The sequence below is a fragment of the Calidris pugnax genome, unplaced genomic scaffold (assembly GCF_001431845.1).
Source record: "Calidris pugnax isolate Ruff unplaced genomic scaffold, ASM143184v1 scaffold68, whole genome shotgun sequence".
Taxonomy (NCBI): domain Eukaryota; kingdom Metazoa; phylum Chordata; class Aves; order Charadriiformes; family Scolopacidae; genus Calidris; species Calidris pugnax.
The window spans coordinates 3257366-3272662 of record NW_015090921.1 but is presented as its reverse complement, the minus strand read 5'-3'; the positions used below and the strand labels follow the sequence as shown (position 1 = coordinate 3272662).

The window sequence follows — 15297 nt, the reverse complement described above, 5'->3', positions numbered from 1 at the left end:
GGGGTTGCGGGGGGGCAACGCGGTGTCAGCGCTCCCCGGTTCGGTCCCGGAGCCCGGGCGGGACGGACACAGCCACCGTCCCCTTTCCCGCACCCCGGCATCACCCTCACCCCGGCATCACCCCCCCTATTTGTCAGGCGGAGGTGCGGGACCCCCCTTACCCCCCCCCTCTCTGGCTGCCGCCTGTTGCAGAAGAGACCCCAAACCCTCCTCATGTCCCGCACCGTCTCCCCACCGGGGACAGTCACCCTGGGGCTGCCCGGGCAGAGCCACCCTGCCCCGGTGTGTGTCCCCCCACAACTCCCTTCTCAGGGCTCCCCGCAGCTGGGGCTGGCATGTCTGGGGCGGGGGGGCAAAGATGGGTGTCGTGGCCTCTGGCAGGTCTCCCCGGGAGCAAACAGAGCTGTGCCCAAGCTGCCCCTCCTTCCTCCTGTCCGGTTACCTCTGCACAATGGACGCAGTGTGTGCCTGCAGCTTCCTCTGCAAGAATTACAGTTGCACGGGCAGGCACTTTATCCTTCCTCAGCTCTCCTCTTCTTCCCACCTCCCCCCCCCCATCATCATCATCATCATCATCGCCCCGTTCCCCGGAGAGGTTTGTTTTCCAGCCGGCTGAGTTCAACAAGGGCAGGAGATATGGCTGGCAAACAGGCTGGCGCTGAACAAACCTTTTTTTTTTCTGAGGTGGAATCACATGGATTAGACCCAACTTTCCGCTCGCACGCGGTGCCACCTGTGAGCTCCTCGGAAATTGGGGGTGGCTGAGCTGCCACGCTTGCCCGTGAGCTAAGGCTAATTAGCCAGGTGGGTGAGGTAGCCCCTGAAGCCCCTGGCAGAGGTCTAGGAGAACCTGGTGGTGGCTCTGGGGGCATATCCAGTGCAGACTGCCGGAGCTGCTCTCCTTCAAGGAGAAGCTCCGGCTCTGGCAGGCAGCAATCTGAGAGCCGGCCGCCTGGGAGACTGCCCAAAAACACCTTGTCTTCAGCCAGAGGTGAAGCTTGATGCACAAAGTCCTTGGGGCCACTCTGAGGAGCGTAGCTAGATAGGGCGGCTCTGTCCCCGAGAGGGAGAGAAGCTTGTTTGGCAGGCGCTTCTTCTTCGTCCCTTGCTCATGGCCTCCCTCCCACCCGCTGTCTGCCCTGTCCCCCCTTTTCTGTTCACCTCCCCCCTGCAGTGAGGGAGTTTGGAGGACAGTTTGAGTAGCATCACGCTGCCTTTTTATGGTAAATATGCTGCAAGGGAGTGCTCTAGGAGGGGTGGCTTCGCGGAGCAGCAGCGGAGCCCATGAAATCAGGCAAGACTTTAATCGCCTTGGCTTGTAGTGCCCGGGGAGAGGGGGGTAGGAGATGAGAGGCTGGGTTGAGGGGCTGGTTTCTCTCTCGACCGTACCCTAAAAGCTCTCCAAGCAGCAACTTTCTGAGCACTTACTGTCAATCTGGGTGCCAAGGGCTCGTGCTTACTGGAAATCCACTGGCTGTAACTGAGGCCAAATAGTTGCTGTGCTCTGATGGCGAGAGGTGCAGGCTCAGCACTAATGGCAGGAAAAGAAGCAAACCAAAAAAAAAAAATAAAAGCAAAGGCTCCACCAGCCCATCGGTGGGTACAGTGCTGGAGTCCAGCTTGCTTGGCTGCCAATGTCTTACTCTTTGCTCAGGTCTGCGAGACCACGCCGTTTCGGGGGAGGCTGACCCCAGGCAGAGCCCTGCTGTGGGTCTGAGGTAGCTCATCCTACGAATAGGATCCCACAACATCCTGCTCACCAAATTGGAGGGGTACGGATTCCGCAGGAAAAGAAGCAAACCAAAAAAAAAAAATAAAAGCAAAGGCTCCACCAGCCCATCGGTGGGTACAGTGCTGGAGTCCAGCTTGCTTGGCTGCCAATGTCTTACTCTTTGCTCAGGTCTGCGAGACCACGCCGTTTCGGGGGAGGCTGACCCCAGGCAGAGCCCTGCTGTGGGTCTGAGGTAGCTCATCCTACGAATAGGATCCCACAACATCCTGCTCACCAAATTGGAGGGGTACGGATTCCATGGGTAGACTGTTCAGTGGATAAGGAACTGGCTGGATGGTCGCATCCAGAGGGTAGCACTCAATGGCTTGAAGTCCAGATGGAGAGCAGTGACAAGTGGTGTCCCTCAAGGGTCTGTGCTGGGACCGATACTGTTTAACATTTTTATCAATGATATAGACAGAGGCACCGTTTGCAGACGACACCAAGCTGTGTGGTGTTGTCAATACACCAGAGGGATGGGATGTCATCCCGAAGGACCTGGACAGGCTGGAGAGGTGGGCCCAGGTGAACCTCATGAGGTTCAACAAGAGCAAATGCAAGGTTCTGCACCTGGGCCGGAACAATCCTCGCCACCAATACAGACTGGGGGGTGAGGTATTGGAAAGCAGCCCTGAGGAAAGGGACTTGGGGGTGCTGGTGGACGAGAAGCTGGACATGAGCAGGCAGTGTGCAGCTGCAGCCCAGAAGGCCAATCCCATCCTGGGCTGCATCAAAAGATGCGTTGCCAGCAGGTCCAGAGAGGTGATTCTTCTGCTTTACTCTGCTCTGGTGAGACCTCACCTGGAGTATTCTGTGCAGGTCTGGAGCCCTCAATATAGGAAAGATATGGACCTGATGGAGCGGGTCCAGAGGAGGGCCACAAGGATGATCAGGAGGATGGAGCACCTCTGCTACGAGGACAGGCTGAGGGAGCTGGGGTTGTTCAGCCTGGAGAAGAGGAGGCTCTGGGGAGACCTAACAGCAGCCTTCCAGTAGCTGAGGGGGGCCTACAGGAAGGCTGGGGAGAACCTGTTTAGAAAGGCCTGCAGTGACAGGATGAGGGGCAATGGCTTTAAGCTGGAGGGGAACAGATTTATATTAGACATTAGGAATAAGCTCTTTACTGTGAGGGTGGTGGAGCACTGGAACAGGTTGCTCAGGGAGGTGGTTGAGGCCCCTTCCCTGGAACTATTCAAGGTGAGGTTCAATGAAGCCCTGGGCAACCTGGTCTAGTTGGGGGTGTCCCTGCTGACTGCGGGGAGGTCGGACTAGATGACCTTTGGAGGTCCCTTCTGGCCTGGACAATTCTATGACTCTATAAATACACACGATATGTCGACACGTGGCTGTGTCTTTGGAGGTTGGTAGTTGTGGGGGAAATGGATACACTCCCCGGCCATGTTTTCCTGCTGTCCTTCCCCTGCTGGGAGGGAAGGAGCCTGGCAGTGTGAGGTCTGGGATGTGGACCTTTACAGCTGTGGTTGGAAGGGAGCAGTCCTGGTGTGGGGTGAGGTGGCGTTTCTGGCCCTGTCTCCTTGGGGCATCCCTTCCTGCCCACACCGTGGTGTGGCCATCTATTTTCTGCACTTCTGGATGAGCTCAGCCAGTCCTTCGGGGTAGCTGGGGATAAATTGTGACCTGCTCCAAATAACCTGTAGGCAGAGGGAGTATTTTAGTCCCTGACACATGAGCCCTGCCTAGAATGGAAGGCCTGATGCACCCAGGGCATCGCACTGGAGGCCGACACCTTTCTGGAGAGCTCCAAATCTCAGTCCAAAGGAGGAGACGAGCACACCAAGCTCCGAGCATGGCACTGCTGCTGGTGGGAGCTTGCACCTCAGATCTCCGACAGCCTTCCAGGGACCTGGAAAGGCAGCAGCTGGCAGGGGATGTTGGTGGTGTAGTCCTTGAGTTCCTGGAAGTGTCGCTGGCAGGTCTATTGCTCAAAGCGGTAGTCTGAAGGGAAGGGAAACCCAGGTCGAACAAGCTTAAAGGGGCCTTTTAATGAGTGTTTTGACTTGAAGGCATTTTGTTGCTGTTCTCTGTCAGGGTGCCCCTGCCCTCCTCTTCCCAGCTTAGCTGAGACTTGGCATCTCAGGAGAGAGACTCTTTTTTGGCTTCCCAGGAGGAACAGCATGTCTGGCAATGTGTGCAGAGCCCCGCTGGGAGATAGTGACCGCCTCCTGCCTCCAGATGCCTTTTCCAGAAAGCCATTTAGAGCCCCAGGCTGTTCCTTGGATAACTCCCTTCCCTCATTCATGAGCCATGTGCAGTCCCTCCTGTAATATCCCAAATCCGCCTGTGCTAAAGGCTGAGAGGGGAGAGGCGATATCTTTTAATAACTGTGTGATGCAGCTGGAAAAAACTCTGGCCATGCAGTTCTCCAGTGGCCTGGGTTGATGGAAACGCTCCAAGGGAGAGATGCAGCTGGGCCCTGAGGGAGAGGTTTTGGGTGAGGAGGGCAACCGAGCTTGTGGTCTCTGATCTGCCCTTTCCCCTGGCCTCCTCCAAGCTCCCCTGACCCCACCTGGAGAAGGCAAGCAGACCTGGAGATGGGTCCCACGAGGTCTTGCAGGTCCCGTGTGCCGTGCTGTGTAATTAACTCCTGGTGGCTTGGGTTGTAGGCGTTGGACGTGGGCTCCACCCTGGAGATGGTGTGCGTGGCAGATTTGCTTTCCTGGTGGCGCTGGTGGCCATGCTGTGGTGGATCCCGCTGGGCAGCGCCGCCGTGCATGGAAGGCATGTGCTTGGCTCTCCCCACTCAGGATTAGCTCTCCCGAAGGTGGATTTGGTTTTCCAGCTTCAATAGGAGCTACTTGTTCTGCTGCTTCCTGTTCCAGGTGGGTACCAGGGACTTGGCTTTTACCTGGGGAACTGGTCCCTGTAAGAGCATGGCTCTGGTAGCACCAGAGGGAGGGTTGTAACTGCAAAGGGGATGTGTGCCAGGCAGATGTGGCACCCTGGTTCCCCCTTCTCCAGAATATTCCTCTTTGATGTTCCCCCTTAGACCTCTGAGGTGGGAGCTGATACATCAGGGTAAGTGGGGTGAGGATGATGGAGGGGACAGATGTCTGTTTACTGACTTGTGCCGTAGTGTCCCCTCTCACCTTGCAGTGGGATACTGTGGAAGACCCACAAAGCAGAAGTAATGTCAGGCTTTGTTGTTGGAGGAGGGTTTTGCTGAGCAGTTGTGCTGCTGTGTTTCTTCGCTGGAACTTGTGGGTTTGGCTTTTGTGAAGCTTTTCTTATCTCCGGCTGTTGTTGGGATTGCTCTTGTCTCCCTTGTTGGATATTGTGCCGTGCCAGGCTGACCTGGAGTTTGCTATGCCTAGAGGGGTGCACCGGGTGCTGTGGCAGGGCTGGTGCCCAGCACACTCACTCCTCCGTTTGGGGTTTTTAAAAGCAGGTGAGACAGACCAGAAAGATGGGATTTGTAGCTTTTACCTGCTTTGAAGGTCCTGTTCCTCCTGCATCTTGGAGCAATGATGTGTGTGGATAGAGGGGGCTTGAAATCAAAACTCCCAATTCCTTTGCCCCAGCTTTTTTGTGTGGCTCTGTGCTTCTTGGTTAGGCTTTCTCCAGGACTGCCCCGGGTATGTCGCAGGGGCTCAGGTTACTGAACATGGTTGTTAATCCCTTCATTGCCTCACAAGCTAAAGATTTGCTGCCGCTGTCATGTTTGGGAGGGGACCAGGGACCTTGCATCCCTCCCCCCAGCTCCCTATCCTGCTGAAGAGTCAGTGTGAGGACTCGTGTGTGCTGCGGGGGAGCACGGTGGCCCTGGCTTTTTCTGGGGACACGTCTGCGGTCCCCCTTGCATGGATAGGGAACGTGCTGCGGGACAGTGCAGCAATCTGGGACTAGGAACATGCTGCATGCAGATATTCTCCCATGGGCTGTCTGGGAAGCCTTGGGTGACACTGAGCTGTGCTCAGGAGAAAAGGGACAGGACCAAGGCGTGGGGTACTGCTGATTTATGACTCTCCTGGCCGTGCAGGGACCTGTCCCCAGAGCTCTTGTAGGCAGTAGCTCTTCACGTGACTGTTTGTCTTTTGGGTTTCAGGTGACGGCAAGCTCCAAATCCCTCAAGTACAGCCGGGATGTGCTCTCTGCCCTTCAAGTTGAGAATCCCCGGTTAAAGGTGGTCCTCACAGCTGCCACCAGGCCTTGCCAGCTTCTCCAGCTGTTCCCAGGTACCCCCGCAACATTGGCAGCCTCCAAAGGTCAGTTATCTTGCTTGTTAAGTAGCCGGTTTACACGTGCTCGCTCCCTTCCCATTTTAGCGTGTCTGTACCCGAATCGTTAAACTGGGGATGGCAGAAGGTCTTGGCTCTGTGGGTGTCCTCTCTACTGAGCAGGTGGATATTTGGGACCTGTGGGGAGGTTCTGGAGACAGCACTGGCGTTTATAAGCCCCTGTGGCCCAGTTCTGTGGAGGGAAAGAGCGGGTGCCTTGTACGAACCCTTGGAACAAAGTGTGGTCCCATCTCTGTGGCTGCTTTATTGAGCTTCCCTTGAGTGTGCATGTCTGGATCCTTCTCCCGAAGCGGGCAGTAGGTGACTGGGACCTGGGCTGAGGAGCTGGAACAAGCTCCCTGGGCCAGGGGAAATGTGAAGACCCCCTTTCTGAAGGCTGGGAGCTTGTGCTGGCTCTGTTGTGCCCAAGCAGCTCCTTTTCCCTCTGTCCCGTAAACCAAGTGTTTCTGTGGGGCTGCTGTTCTCAGCGGCTGCCTCTCTCTCTCCCCTGCCCCTCATTAGTGCAGGGCTTGGCATGCCAGCAGGAGGGAGCCTCAGCGTGTCTGCGCCTTGATCGGATTTGTCAAGGCTCCTTCCCTTTTCTTCCTGTTCATTGAGGGCTGAAACAAAGCAAACAGAAGAGAGGAATGTCAAAGAACGGGAGCCAGGGAAGAGAGGGGACGCTGGAGTGACAGCCTGGCCCCCCTGTACACCCCCCCGCCTCCCCGTCTAGGTCTGGTGGGGCAGAGGTTGGAGACACAGCATTTTGGGAGGCCAGGCGTGCTCCTGTCCCCACTGCTGAGGTGGCTTCCCTGGTGAGGCTGTCCCTGCTGGAGTGCCAGCAGCGAGGAGCAGAGGCTCAGGCTCTGCTGGAGGGGAAGGGGCCATTATTTGAACTGCTTTGTTTGTCAAGGACGGCGGTAGCAAGGTTTCCCTCTTTACCTGTGCCAGGAAAGTTTCCCTTACCGGGCAGCCCCGAACGAGCCTGGTGGAAAGCTGAATGTCCTGCCTGGGTGCCAGGGCCAGCCAGGCACCGTCCCCTCCCCAGCGTGGAGCCAGATAAGTGCTGGAACAAGGGTCTTTTGTGCAGACAGGTCTGGGAAGCGGAGACGAGCGCAGCCTGGCCCTCCTACCATTTCCCAGGAGGCTGGGGACTCGGGAGGGGAGTAGGGGCCAGCCAGGTGAGGCTGCCACAGGTAACGCTTCGCCCTGCCTGATGGAGCCCTTTGCTCCCTCCTCTGCCATCCCCAGGCCATATCGCAGGTTCCTCTTCATCCTTTGGATCGGGGGAGGCAATAGGATGCTCAGCAGCCCTGGCATAAAGCACTCGAGGTGAAACACATCCCCACCAGTGACACCCCTTGCATTTAAGCCACGAGGAACAGCCTTTAAGCCACGCTCTCCGTCTCCTTTCCTTCTTCCTCCTTGTTCTTCCCCTTCTGGCAATCTCTGCACTCTTGTGGTTTAATTAGAGAGCGGAGTGAAGGGCTTCGACTCCAAAATGTGCAGATTAGGGGGTTACTAATCCTCTTCCTCAACGGGTGCTCATATCCTGCCCAGTCTGTTATCGAGCTTCTGTCCCCAGAATGGAAACTCAGCCAAACTCAAGACCTCTGCCTCTCCTCTTGCTGCGCAGAGGAGGAAGGGCGAGGGGGGGACAGGAGAGCCGTAGGGGAGAAGGGAGGGGAGCGGTGGGCTTCCCAAATTCCCAAGGTGGGTTTGTAGTCAGCATCGGCCGTCTTCGCTTCTTGTGTCCTGGCTGGTTTTGGTGCTGCAGGGGCAAGAAAGCGAGGGGTTTGTGTTTAGGTTTTGGGGTGTAAGGGAGCGGTGGGCTTCCCAAATTCCCAAGGTGGGTTTGTAGTCAGCATCGGCCGTCTTCGCTTCTTGTGTCCTGGCTGGTTTTGGTGCTGCAGGGGCAAGAAAGCGAGGGGTTTGTGTTTAGGGTTTGGGGTGTTGTTTTTGGTTTTTGTTTTGTTTTTTTTTTAAGTGCTGTCTTCCTGTTCTGACACACAAAACCCTTTCTGTCAGAGGAAGCAACCGCTTCCCTGTGTGTGCGTGTGTGTTTATGTGCTGGGTGATTTTGTTCAGGTCTTTTGCCTTGCCTGTGCCTGCCTGCACAGCTCTTCCCCACGTTCCCAACACTCTCTCCTGCCTCCTGGTTCCCAGCAGATATGCCCAGGCGAGCCGTGCTGTGGCACTGCTGAGACTGGTGCTGGGTTCCCAGCAGATATGCCCAGGCGAGCCATGCTGCTGCACCACTGAGAGCACAGGGCTCCCCGCCAGGAATGGGAGGCTGGTGCCATGTGCTGGGTGATTTTGTTCAGGTCTTTTGCCTTGCCTGTGCCTGCCTGCACAGCTCTTCCCCACGTTCCCAACACTCTCTCCTGCCTCCTGGTTCCCAGCAGATATGCCCAGGCGAGCCGTGCTGTGGCACTGCTGAGACTGGTGCTGCTGGAGGTGGGTCACATCCTCATCTGCAGAGGCTGAGATCCCTTTATAGGACATATCGCCGTCAGTGTGAAGGGGAAGGCGGAGAATTTGCTGCTCCAGATGGAGGCACCGGCAGGGAAGAGGGAGCCGGGAGGCTGGGTGTGGTGGGAAGGGTAAGACTCTTCCTAGAGGCAGGAATGGAACTTGACTCTGATGATCACGGGATGGGCTGAGCTCTTATGCCTCTGTGCCACTCCTGGTGCAGGCTGGGCGCTGCACAGAGGTTGCTGTGAGTTGCAGAAGACGTGAGCTTTTTGTCCTGAGCCACTCATCTGCGGCTTGGTTGAGTTGAGGTATGCCTTTTCTTCCCTGCCTTTGTCCTCTGGTGTAGGAGTTCAGGGTTTAGCTCAGCAGCGTGAGAAGCCCCAGGGATGGGAGCAGCAGGAGGTGGGGGGAGCGCTGGGAATGGCCAGTAAGGAGTTTGGGTGTTGGGAGCATTCTCTTCTCCACCGCCTGGCTTTGGGAGCTGCCTCCCCTCTGGGATCCACTTCCCCTCCTTTTTTTTTTTTGCCCCCATCGGTCGCTACCTCATTTCCAGTTTGCAAAACACCCCGTGTGCTTTTATGGGATCCACTTCCCCTCCTTTTTTTTTTTTTGCCCCCATCAGTCGCTACCTCATTTCCAGTTTGCAAAACGCCCCGTGTGCTTTTTTGCTGGTGAGTTTGCAGTCTCTGAGCCCAGGCAGCAGCTCACCCTCCATGGTGTTGTCAGAGCCTATTTGCAGCTACAGAGCAGCCTCTCTGTAGCTCGGGTATCGCTTCAGGTCTCACAGAGTGCCCAGGGTGCCCTGAGTGGACGGTGCTATTGCTCCTCAGGCTTTTTAGAGCCTGCCCCGAGCCCTCCTGGCTTGCTATTTATAGTGCAGTTGTTCCATTCCTCTTTGGACGAGCTCTGCTTTCAGCCTTGCTGGGGCACTGAGGGCACCGGTGCCAGGAATAGCTCTGGGCAAGGAAGGCACGGGAGTGGCTGCTTCAGCACAGCTCCCAGTTTGGGCCAGTGCCTGGTGGAAGAGGCACCAGGCTGCATCCTGGCTCTCGGTGAGCGTTGGCCTCCTCTATGGCACAGCTGCTTTTCATGCAGGAGAAGTGAAGGGGTTCCCTCACCTTTGCAGGTGCCCTGTGGCCGTGCCTGGCTCCCCTGTGCTGCCGGAGCAGAGTTTGGCCACAACTGGAATATTGCGTCCAGTTCTGGGTTCCCCAGTTCAAGAGAGACAGGGAACTGCTGGAGAGAGTCCAACATGGGACAACAAAGATGACTGAGGGATTGGAGCACCTCCCTTATGAGGAAAGACTCAAAGAGCTGGGATTCTTTAGCCTGGAGAAGAGAAGGCTGAGGGGAGACCTTATTAATGCTGACAAGTATCTCAAGGGTGGGTTGAAGGAGGATGGAGCTGGACTCTTTTCAGTGGTTCCCAGTGACAGGACGAGGGGCAACGGGCACAAGCTGGAACATGGGAAGTTCCACTCCAATCTGAGGAAGAACTTCTTTGGGGTGAGCGTGGCAGAGCCCTGGAAGAGGCTGCCCAGGGAGGGTGTGGAGTCCCCTTCTCTGGAGATCTTCAAGCTCCACCTGGATGCCGTCCTGAGTGATGTGCTCTGGGCAACCCTGCTTTGGCAGAGGAGTTGGACTGGATGATCTCTAGAGCTTCCTTCCAACTCCAACAATTCCATGGCGTCCAGAAGAGTTGCTCTGGTGCTGGCTACCAGCATCCTGAGTGATGTGCTCTGGGCAACCCTGCTTTGGCAGAGGAGTTGGACTGGATGATCTCTAGAGCTTCCTTCCAACTCCAACAATTCCGTGGCATCTGGAAGAGTTGCTCCAGTGCTGGCTACCAGCGGGACTAGTGAGGGACCTTGGTGTGACATGCATGTACTGCGGAGGGCAGTTTGCACGGGCAGCCCTGCCCCTGGCGTGTCCTTCAAGCAGTGGCTGTGACCTCTTGGTTGTGTATCTTGAACCCCTGCCCGCTCGGGCGGGTGGATGCCTTTTCGGTGGGGCACCTTCGGCGGAGCTGCTCCGGCCCTTTGGCTCGTGATGCTGGCAGCTTGTCTGGAGAGCAGAGCTGAACAAGTAATTAATTGCTTGATTTAGTGCCCAAACTGAAAAACCCCAACACAGCCGAGTTTGAGACACCCTTTATCTTTCCTTTTAAATGTTAACGCAGCTCAGTTTCAAACAAAACAGTGCAAAATGAGACTTTTTGCTTGGAAAACAAAGCGGTTTGTTCTTGTCCAAAACTTGTCATGAGGTAGGAAATAGCTCTGAGCTGTCTGGAAACTGCAGTTTTCAATCAATAACTATTCAGCTGAAAAACACTTGCCCAGCTCTGCTGGTGACAATGCACGGCAGGCACCTGGGGACCTGGCTGAGAGCCATGCCCCTGGCACCTTCCCAGAGGTGGTGAGGAGGTTGGTGTCGTGCCTCTTGAGGACTTTTCCGGGCAGAGCGCCGGTCCAGGGTTGTTGGAGTCCCATTGCCTCCTTTTTTTTTTTTTTTTTCCTGTAATTAACCTAATTAATTTTGCATGAAATGGTGCAGGCTCCACAAGCATGTGTCTTGGTTAGGTCTGGTTCGATGTGCTGGGGTATGGTCTCCCTTCTCCCACCGGGGAGCAGCTCCTGGTGCGGGTTGTTCAAGAGAGTTTTGGGGGGAGCAGGGAGATTTAGAGGGGGGAAAAAATCTCCTGTTGGTCCCGACCTGTGGGCACTGCTAGGTGGAAACTTAAGGCATTGGGAATTTGTGTCTTGGTTAGGTCTGGTTCGATGTGCTGGGGTATGGTCTCCATTCTCCCAACGGGGAGCAGCTCCTGGTGTGGGTTGTTCAAGAGAGTTTTGGGGGGAGCAGGGAGATTTTGAGGGGGAAAAATCTTCCATCGGTCCCAACCTGTGGGCACTGCTAGCTGGAAACTCAAGGCATCAGGAATTCTGTGTCCAGTTCTGGGATCCCCAGTTCAAGAGAGACAGGGAGCTACTGGAAAGAGTCCAGTGTAGGGAACAGAGATGATTAAGGGATTGGAGCACCTCCCTTGTAAGGAAGGGCTGAGAGAGCTGGGGCTCTTTAGCCTGGAGAAGAGAAGGCTGAGGGGAGACCTTATCTATGTTCACAAGTATCTCAAGGGTGCTGGGATCCCCAGTTCAAGAGAGACAGGGAGCTACTGGAAAGAGTCCAGTGTAGGGAACAAAGATGATTAAGGGATTGGAGCACCTCCCTTGTAAGGAAGGGCTGAGAGAGCTGGGGCTCTTTAGCCTGGAGAAGAGAAGGCTGAGGGGAGACCTTATCTATGTTCACAAGTATCTCAAGGGTGGGTTGGAGGATGGAGCCGCACTCTTCTCAGTGGTTCCCAGTGACAATTGGACTGGATGATCTCTAGAAGGTCCCTTCCAACTCCAACAATTCCATGATCCCTAGTTCACAGGGTGAAACTGTCCCTTCCAACTCCAACAATTCCGTGATCACTAGTTCACAGGGTGAAACCCCCACCTTCTTGCTGTGTGGGACACGACACCTGCTTGTGTGCTCCGGCTGGGCTGATGGCAGAGCTGGAGCTGGCAGAGGGCTGGCTGCAGACCGCCGTGGAGAGAAGCAGGAGCTCCCCAGCTGATGACCCGGCTGTTACCTCTCAGCTCTGACCCCAGGAGCTGCCGTCTGCAGCGAGCCCGCGGCAATGGAAGCGTCAGGAAACGGCAGGGGTGAACAGGTATCCGTGCCCGGAGCACATCCGGAGACCGGGACGCGCTGAACCTAATGGATTCCGAGCTGGCCATTAGCTGCAGCGCAGACGTCAGCAAGAATGCAGATATTGGAAACCTAATCCTGGCAGAGGGAAGGGAGCTGGGCACCAAGCCCAAATGCTGCTCCTCCACCGTTTCAAGAGGCGGGCAGGGTCCTCCTGCCCCTTGTAGTAGTGGTGATGCTCCTTGCACAGTGCCCAGGCTTGGTCCCTCCTCTGCCTGGCTGTGCTGGCCAGGGATGTGTGTGGAAGAGGTCTGATCCAGGGCTCTGTAGCCTCTCTGTTTGTGTTGGAGCAGTTGTCCTGAGCCGGGCTTGTGCTCCAGCAGGGCCAGGAAAAGGCCAGTCTGTGGCAGTGCTTCACGTGCTGAGCATCCTCCTGGGGTCAAGCAACTTGTAGTCCAGGGAGGTAAAGCTGGAAGCAGTGTGCTGAACAGCTATCTCCTCCGTGAGCTTGCTGGGGGTCTCAGCAGCACATGGCAGGGTTTCAGTGTGGTGAGTAGGACCCGAGAGGTGATCATCCCCCTGTACTGGGCACTGGTGAGGCCTCATCTCAAGTCCTGTGTCCAGGTTTGGGCCCCTTCCCACAAAAAAGACATTGAGGGGCTGGAGCGGGTCCAGAGAAGCGCAACGAAGCTGGTGAGGGGTCTGGAGAACAAGTCTGATGAGGAGAGGCTGAGGGAGCTGGGGGTGTTCAGTCTGGAGAAGAGGAGGCTGAGGGGAGACCTCGCTGTCTATAACTACCTGAAGGGGGGGTGTAGAGAGGTGGGGGTCAGTCCTGTCTCCCAAATCACAGGAGACAGGACAAGGAGAAATGGCCTCAAGTTGTGCCAGGGGAGGTTTAGATTGGATATTAGGAAACATTTCTTCACCGAAAGGGTTATCCAGCATTGGATTGGGCTGCCCAGGGAAGTGGTTGAGGCACCATCCCTGGTGGTGTTCAAAATACGGGTAGACATGGTCCTCAGGAATATGGTTTAGTGATTTTTTATTTCCTATTTCTTATTTATTTTTTTTGTCAGATTTAGGTTGACGGTTGGACTAGATGATCTTTAAGGTCCCTTCCACCCTAGACGATTCTATGATTTTATGACTCTATGATTCATGGGGGGTGAGAGGCACTGAGGACACCTCCAGGTGCCAGGTTGGAGCGGGGCTGGCGTACCCCAGCGTGCTGTGCAGAAGCAGGGGCTTGGTGGGAAAGCCATGACTGGTGTGGACGTGCAGTGCTGAGCCTGGCACTGTGGGCACAGAGCTGGCTGGGCACTGGGAGAAGGTGCTCTGCTCCAGAGCTGCGCCTTGGGGTTGGGCAGCCCTTGGGTGAGGGGCTTTCTGCTGGCTTGGTGCTTCCTTGGGAGGTGATCCTTGCTTCTAGCCTGGGCTGAGACCCAGCTGGCACTGTTGCCTTGTCTGGTGGGTGTCCTGGGCAGCATGTCTTGCTGCCCTGCAGCTGCCACAACAAGCTTTCAGGGTCTGCCCTGACTGCAGCGAGGGGCACATCCAGCAGGCGCAGAGGGGTGCAAGCCAGAAACCCTGCCTCCTGGTGCCCCCCCAGATGTGGTTGAAGGACTATTGCCAGCTGGATCCTTCCAGCTTCTTGCGGTGAACAAGAGTGAGAGCAGGTAGGGACCACGTGTGAGGAACTCGCAGGCGTTGCAGGACGTCTGGTAGACTTTAGACCTTCTCCGCGGCGCTTGCGCGCTCTGCCGTGGGCTCCCCCGTGGCTGAACCCAGTGCCCGCTCCCGAGATGTGCCGTTCCCCCCCACCCCCAAAAAAAAGCTCGCCTGTGTCTAGCAGGGCCTCGTGATTGGAGTCCCTGCCAAGAGGAGTCGCTCCTGGATGCATTCCTGGGGTTTCAGGCATGGAGAGGTAAGCGGCGAGGCGTGTTCCCCTCTCAGACCCAGCCTGAACTTGCTCGTTTCCTCTGGAAACAAGGAAACAGCCTGGCGTGGTGAAAGTCCTCGCTTCAGCCAAGTCAGGAGCTTCAACTAACACCCTTCAGGGACTGTTAGCGCCTTTTCCCCCAGTGCTGGGCTTCTGTCAGAGAAGGGAAAGGTGGCTTTTCAGTGCGACCTTTGCAGAATAAAAAGCTGAACTCTTCAGAGCAGCAGAATTACGTGCGGTGATTATCTCAGGGGCCCGAGGAGGACTTGGTGCATGAGAAGGAGCCATAACTTAGGCACAGCTGGCTGCTGACCCAGAAAGATCTTCACCTCTCTGGGATTTTTCTCCGCAGCTTGGTGGGGTTGGGGGCAGCAGTGGGGAGATGGGGACGCTTTCTTCTTTTACAGCCCCTGTTCTGCTCTCTGTCTCCGTGGCTGCTGCTGGATCCCATCTGTAGAACATGGTGGATGTTTTGCCGCAGGTTGCTCTTTTCTGGAGAAATAGGACGGTGAAATGCTCGGTTAAGTTTCGCTTATCATAAGACTGGGGAGGGAGGGATGGCGTGGTAATCCGGAGCATGGGGTTTTAATCCTGCTCTCCTGGCCAAATTCCATTCCGCCTCTGTAAATTCCTGCAGCTGCCCGGCTCCGCTGCCTGTGTGGTATCTGCTGGCTGGCACAGCTTCTCCCCCTCCCCAAGTGACAGCGTTTCAGCCATGGGGAGGGGGGTAGGGAGATGACCCTGCTTTGTCAGATGGGTGCTGCGGTACGTGCTTTAGAGGTGACCTGCTGAAGGAGGAACCCGCCTGTCCCCCCCAGTCTCTTTGCAAGAGCTGAAGAAGCCATCCCCAGTTGCCACTTCAAAGCGTGGTGCCTTTTCTCAGGTCCTGGGCTTGAAGCTCAGCCCTCCCCGTGGCCATCAGGTCCTTTCTCCCCTGGGAAGCTGCCGTGTTGTGCTCCCTGTCTCAGCAGGTCAGCTGGACTGTTGCTGCTCTCCCAGCTCCCCCCCAAAAAATTATATATATATATATAAAAAAATAGACCTGGGAGCAGGATTTGCAATCTCTGTCACCTACGGCTGGGTAAGACAATGGGCAGTGGTGGCTCCGTGAAATCGTTCTCCCAGCTGCCCTGCCAGGAGACTGGGAACAGCCAGGCCACCTCCTCACTTGTAATGCCTCAGGGGGG

At 56.1% G+C, this 15297-nt stretch overlaps 1 protein-coding gene across 4 annotated transcripts in view; it reads left to right on the top strand.

Annotated features, from left to right (window-relative positions):
- Window positions 1–4322: 4322 nt before the first annotated feature.
- Window positions 4323–15297, top strand: part of LOC106892714 (glycosyltransferase-like protein LARGE2) — a 25359-nt gene continuing 14384 nt past the window's right edge. The window contains exons 1-2 of one of the 4 annotated variants that reach the window (XM_014950115.1): window positions 4323–4611; window positions 5835–5994. The gene's annotated coding sequence lies outside the window, so the exon portion shown is untranslated. Of the gene's footprint in view, window positions 4612–5834; window positions 5995–8673; window positions 8790–12115; window positions 12194–13951; window positions 14096–15297 lie in introns of those variants that run through there. The other 3 variants (XM_014950117.1, XM_014950121.1, XM_014950116.1) reach the window with 3 other exon arrangements.